General features: G+C 47.4%; 1 long non-coding RNA gene across 1 annotated transcript; it reads left to right on the top strand.

The window, feature by feature from the left end:
* The first annotated feature begins 6 nt into the window (after positions 1-6).
* On the top strand, positions 7-4667 carry LOC115940047 (uncharacterized). The gene is made up of 2 exons (XR_014141639.1): positions 7-855; positions 2731-4667. It is a non-coding gene; the product is annotated as an uncharacterized LOC115940047 (long non-coding RNA).
* The last annotated feature ends 1851 nt before the right edge of the window (positions 4668-6518 follow it).

Here is a 6518-nt window from a genome sequence, read left to right as displayed (position 1 = left end):
CTCCTGGCGCTGACCCCCCACGCCCACCCCTGCCTGCCATCCTCTGGCTTCCGCTCAGGGGCCGTGTTGAAGGTGGGGCCTTGGACCGTTTCAGGGAGCCCGTCGGTTTTCCTGGGTGTCTCCTATGTATGCAGGAGACTTTGTTAAACTTCTGTTTGCTTTCCTCCTGTTACTCGGTCTTAGGTCAATTTATTTAGTAGAAGAGCGAAGAACCTAGGAGCAAAGAAGGGACAACTCTTCTCCCAACCCCCCCAACTGATCTAAGGCCTTGAGATCCTTTAGTAAAAGATACTTTCAACGTTTTTTATTGATAACATCTGACTAATAACCTTCACTATAGGCATCTGGAAGGCTTAGGTAGCCCTGGCTCTAGGTTTTCCTACTCTGGGGGCTAAGGGCGGGCTGCCCCAAGATGGGCCACTCTGGCATGAAGGTTATTTTGAGCTGAAGGCAACGGAGACCCTGTGGGCTCAACAGAATTTTTTGCCCCTCCCTTAATTACATAGGAGAATCTAAATTGGGAGTCTTTCCAAGAACACTGGTCATTACCAGAGATAAATTTTATCTGAGGGACCCATCCAGTGGCAGGACAAACAGCTAATTAGCAAACATTTGCTTTTTCTTATTGCCCTGTGAATTACATTCCTTCCTTCAAAGTCCCAGACCCTTACCTTTTTCTTAATTCGGGATGACATATATACCTCATTTTGTCTGACTGTCTCTGGAATTTCCCTCTGTGGATGCCCCATGTGTAAGCTGTTAAATTTGATTTTTTTCCTGCTAATCTATCTCATGTTAATTTGATCCTGATCCAGGTAGAAGGACCTTGAAGAGAAGAGGAATTCTTGCTCCCTGGTACTACTTAAAAACAAAAGATTGTTTTATATTGTGTATATTCTTTTCTTGTGTTTCTTAAATATTCATTGTATCACTTACACCATAGTTTTTAGTAAGTGACCAGTTAGCAAAAAAAAACAAAAAAAATGTCTTTATCTGAGTCAGTTTCCTATTCTTTCTTTTAGTAGGTTATAAGAATGGTCAAAAGGAAGGAATAACACAGTATTTGCTATTGGTATGGACACCTCATGATAAAACCCAAGCAGAGACTGGAATTTAATTCAGGTATATGCACAGTTTGGCGCTGTCACGTGTAACAGTATATACCAGCCGGCTGATGGAGTTTCAGGTCCCTTCCAGGGCTGACAGTCCTATCATGTGACAATTCATGTTTAAATAAGTCCCTACAGCAAGTGTGAGCTAATCTTGAAATGCAGACAGGACAGAAACATGAATTTTATTTTTTTTTTTGAAACATGAATTTTAAATAGTAAGTGGCAGGCTAGCTACAAATAACTTGTTCATCCTCCCTCCAAAAAAAAAAAATTATTAAAACATCTGTCAGTGCAGTGAACTGTATTATCAAAAAACCAAGTAGGAACAAAAAGAAAAACCAACTAGGACAAAACAAGGCTCCCGCCCTGATGGGATCCACGTGGTGCTCTGGGTGTACAGAAATAAACATTATATGACATGGCATTATTTGAACATTAAATGACATGGCAATATTTAAGTGACTCTTAAAAGAAAAAAACTCTTTTAAGTAAAAAACAGGAAGAATCTTTCAAAATAAGATTGAGGATTTATTCCAAGATTAATGTTAGCCCAGATGGTGATGCTACTGGAAACTCCAGAGTAGGATCACCTCAAAATGGAACAGCAAGGATTTAAACTGGGCTGAAGCACATTTAGAGAGGGATGAGGAGACAGAGTGCCGAGCAGGAAGGCGGCCTGCAGGGAGTGCGCAGGTCAGCCTGCTGGGTACAAAGGCTTCAAACCCTGAGGATGGAAAATAATTGCCTGTGTGGACGGCAAGGACTTTACTCCTTATCTGGTGGGAAAGGGAAGCCAAGCATAGACACACCTGTGGTTTGCAGGGTGGGCAGAAGAGTAGGGAGACTCTGTGACTTGGTTGCCTCATCTGTAAAATGGGGATAATAAGCTTGCGGTGAGGTCATCTCAGCCTGGCCCAGAGTAATGCTCAGTAAATGATAGTTCTTCTGTGTCACGGCCTCTTTGAGAAGCTGATAAAAGGTACAAACTTCTCCCCAGAAAAACGTGCACCTGACAGGAAGGAATCGGCAGACATCACACACACCCTGCGCACACTCACCCGGCCAAGCCCATCCCAGAGTCGGAGAACCCCAGCTGAAGGTCCTGAATGACAGCTTGGCAATTTTTATCAAACTGTGAAATTTATGTTTGATTCAAGAGCAACATTTGTAGAAATTTCCCAAAGACGATAAATGCAGGAAAGAAAGAGAACAAAGGGTACCTACAAGGTTATTGATCACAGCTTTGCCAGACAACCAGCTGCTCCTTCCCAGGAAATACCAGGCCAGCCATAAAGGTAATAATGCTGCTCTATTTCTTTCTTTTTTTTAAAGATTTTTTTATTTATGTATTTGAGAGAGAGAGTGAGCGAGAGAGTACAGGAACAGGGGCAGAGGCAGAGGGAGAAGTAGGCTTCCCGCCAAGCAGGGAGCCCGAAGCAGGGCTCTATCCCAGGACCCTGAGCCAAAGGCAGACGCTTAAAGACTGAGCCACCCAGGCGCCCCAGTGCTGTTCTATTTCTTGACAACAAACACATCCAAGATACATTAAGATAGTGGGTATAATGTGAAACCATCTTTATAAAATTATATTCCTGTGTGTGTGTGTGTGTGTGTGTAGGTGAAAGTGGACTTCAGCTGCCTCCATTCTGACTTCAAACTTTCCAGTGGGTTCTTCTTTCCAGCTGGTCCCTTGGCTTAGGCGGAAGACCCTGAGGACAAAGCATTCTCTGGTGGGAACCGAAACTCCCCCCTGGAGCATAAGGACTGCCTGGGCCAGCGAGACCCCTGCGTGATTGACTCCAAAACAGTGATCCATTTGACCTTTAGGTCCTGCAGGGACCCACCCTCCTTTGCCCCACATTTTCCTTCTATAAACCCAGAAGTATTCCAGCATTTCGTGGAGTCTTTGAGACACTAGCCCGCTGTCTTCCCAGCGTTGGCCTCACTGAAGTAAATTCTTCTTTCGTCGCCACTCATCTCTCTACCTTTGGATTTTGTCAGCGGCCAGTGGCTGAACCTGTTGTGTTTGGGACCCCTGGAACCAGGTGCTCATGCACTCCCTGTGACCCAGCTACGTTATGGGTAAGAGGCTTCTCTGAGGAGAAGAGCATTGGTGCAGAAGTTCACAAGATTCCCCAGTGACTGTGGACAGCCAAGGACCGGGGCTGACAGCGGACGCCTTGCGGAAAGAGCATGCAGCTATAATGTGTTGCTACCAGACTTTTTCCTTCCTTCTGTGGCGGAACATTATAACCTCTGCAGCTGAGGGTTCCCTTCGCAAGTGAAAGGGGCCTTGAGGAATGAGCGAGGGGCAGCGTTTGTCCCAAGAGAGCGGCGGCGGCAAATCATGTTGGGACAACTGAAAGAAACCACGACGCTGACAACTTTGGAAGTGTTCCGGACTCCACAGGAGCAGTCATGAGGATCTGCTCGACCAGACGTGCTAGGGCCAAGGAAAGGGAAAATAAACTCAATTCCGCACAGCTAAGGTATTTAACCGGGAGATGGGCATAGACACTGGGTAATCAAGGGGAGGGGCCGGCTTGGGGGAGTGAAGAGAGAGCTAAGGTGTGGGCCCTGAGGAGGGAGCCATGGTGAAGGGGGTGTAACTAAAACTACAGGGAAGACAAGGTCACCAGTTATTACCTGGGGCTTCAAAGACCCATCAAAGCTGAAATTGTTAGAGGACTTAGTGGGACAGGTAGGTCGTCAGAGCCGGGGTCCCCAACAAGAAAATAAGGAGTGAGGACAGCTAAAATAAAACTGCACTGACGTCCTGTTCTGCACTTAGGACCCCACCAGCACTCTGTTCTGCAGCCTTGGCAGAAAAGATTTCTGCAAAACATCCTTAAATAAGACAATTAACCACAAGGCTTGTGTCCCCACTAATGTGGGAAACGAAGGCAGAAGGAAACACAGATAAAATTAAATGTCCTTATCACCTGCAGCCCATTGACAAATACTTGAGGCAGGCAGAGTATCGTGTTCCTGCAGGAAGCTCCAGTCTTCATGTTAATGCTCTGCCAGAGGGAAAAGCAACCTTAGTTTGACAATAGCCAGGTCTCCAGTATCCTGTGAGTCTTCTCTAGCATATGAAAATCCTTTTGGAACTTTCCTTATCTTTACTTCCCCCAACCCCAAAGAACAGAATCAATTGCTACTCATTATCATACGGTTTCACTTATATGTGGAACATAAGGAATAGCATGGAGGACGTTAGGAGAAGGAAGGGAAAAATGAACGGGGGGAATCGGAGGGGGAGACGAACCATGAGAGACTATGGACTCTGAGAAACAAACTGAGGGTTTTAGAGGGGAGGGGGGTAGGGGGATGGGTTAGCCCGGTGATGGGTATTAAGGAGGGCATGTACTGGGTGTTATATGAAAACAATGAATTGTGGATCACTACATCAAAAACGAATGATGTATTGTATGGTGACTATCATAACATAGAAAAAAAAAAAAAAAGCCTAAAAAAAAAAAAATTCCCAGGGCAGCAACTCCTTCTACCCACGGGTCCTGTCACTGTGCTTTAATAAAACCATTTTGCACCAAAGGCGTCGCAAGAATTCTTTCTAGGTCATCACTCCGGACCACATCAGACCTCACCAAAAAATATTCAAAAACTACATCGCCTAGCACGGGCAAGGGGCAGTTAAGACACAAGTCCCCAGATGTCAGCAAAAAAAGACCATCAGCATGTAGACATGAATCTGATAGGTAGATGTGTGATCAAAGCCGTGGTTGGCACAACTGAGCACACCCTGGTTGCTTAAGAATGTTCCGCAGAGGGGCGCCTGGGTGGCTCAGTCGTTGGGCGTCTGCCTTCGGCTCAGGTCATGATCCCAGGGTCCTGGGATCAAGCCCCGCATCAGGCTCCCCACTCGGCGGGAAGCCTGCTTCTCCCTCTCCCACTCCCCCTGCTTGTGGTCCCTCTCTCGCTGTGTCTCTCTGTCAAATAAATAAATAAAATCTTAAAAAAAAAAAAAAAAAGAATGTGCCGCAGAAGAGTGCATGAAAACCCCTAAACTTAGAAACTCCGAGGGCGGGCGCCTGGGTGGCTCAGTTGGTTAAGCAACTGCCTTCGGCTCGGGTCATGATCCTGCATCGGGCTCCCTGCTCAGCGAGGAGCCTGCTTCTCCCTCTGACCCTCCCCCCTCTCATGTAGTCTCTCTCATTCTCGCTCTCTCAAATAAATGAATAAATCTTTAAAAAAAAAAAAAAAAGAAACTCCGAGGGCAACCACTCGGGCCCCCTCCCTCTCTGGGAGCTTTGTACTATCGCTCAGTAAACAATGCTTTGCTGCCCACCACTCTTGCCTGGTCTACCCCTTCATTCTTGGAAGCGGCATGACCGAGAACCACGGGAAGGCAGACAATTCCAGCAACAAAATCGAGGTCTGAGAGGCTCCTCACCTGGGAGGAGAAGGAGAAGCTAAGGAGGGGTAGCAGGCAGCAGGGGAGCCCAGGAAATGGTGCGGGGGGTGGGGGGAAGGCTGGGTTAATACCAAGTTCAAATCAAAGGAGAGATCAGAACATTCAGGATGAAAGTGCGGGTGGCCTTTGATGGGTACCTGCAGGAGTCTGGTCCTTGCCCCGAATGGCAGAGGGGTGCTTCGTGGGGACCCAGGCAGGGTTGGGGGCATTTGTCCTGGAACAGACCGAGGAAGAAAGTCAGTGGCTGGAGAAGGAAGGTCAAGGAAAGGCTTGGGGTTTCTCCAGTTGTGTTTTGTTGTTTCTGCCGTTGCCCCCAAAGGCCCTCCAGCACATTTCCAGTCAAAGCCAGTGGGCACAACAGAACAGGAGAGAAAAGCAATCGGTAAAGGAGTTCCTTCTCGGAGGAGGTCCGGAGCTTCAGGACAAAGCTTGAACGCAGGGAACTCACTTTGAAAAAGAGGGATTTACAGCTGTTCCTTCAAAACACAGGAAGAAGAAAAGGTCGAGACAGGTGGGACCGCTGGGAAGGAGCCAGCGTGGCAATCGGAGACGGACGATCTTAGGGAACACGGAGGGTTGCGAGACACGGTGCACATGCGTGAGAGTTGAGCAGTAGAGAAGTTCCCTAATCTTCTGAAAGGAAACAGGAATAGTGAGGAACTCATTAAATCTTGAAGCTCTCACACTGCCGTCTCTGGGGCAGTTGGGTTCTTTCGGGAAATGGGGAAAGAACAGGGGACTAACCCAGCGGCCTGAGAAGGAAAACCAGCTGCTTTTTTTTTTTTTTAAAGATTTTATTTATTTATTTGAGAGAGAGAGAATGAGAGACAGAGAGCATGAGAGGGAGGAGGGTCAGAGGGAGAAGCAGACTCCCTGCCGAGCAGGGAGCCCGATGCGGGACTCGATCCAGGGACTCCAGGATCATGACCTGAGCCGAAGGCAGTCGCTTAACCAACTGAGCCACCCAGGCG

Source organism: Leptonychotes weddellii, unplaced genomic scaffold (genome assembly GCF_054177405.1).
Source record: "Leptonychotes weddellii isolate Sample4059 unplaced genomic scaffold, ASM5417740v2 HiC_scaffold_11951, whole genome shotgun sequence".
Lineage (NCBI taxonomy): Eukaryota > Metazoa > Chordata > Mammalia > Carnivora > Phocidae > Leptonychotes > Leptonychotes weddellii.
The sequence above is the reverse complement of the archived record's forward strand: the minus strand, read 5'-3'. Positions and strand labels throughout refer to the sequence as shown.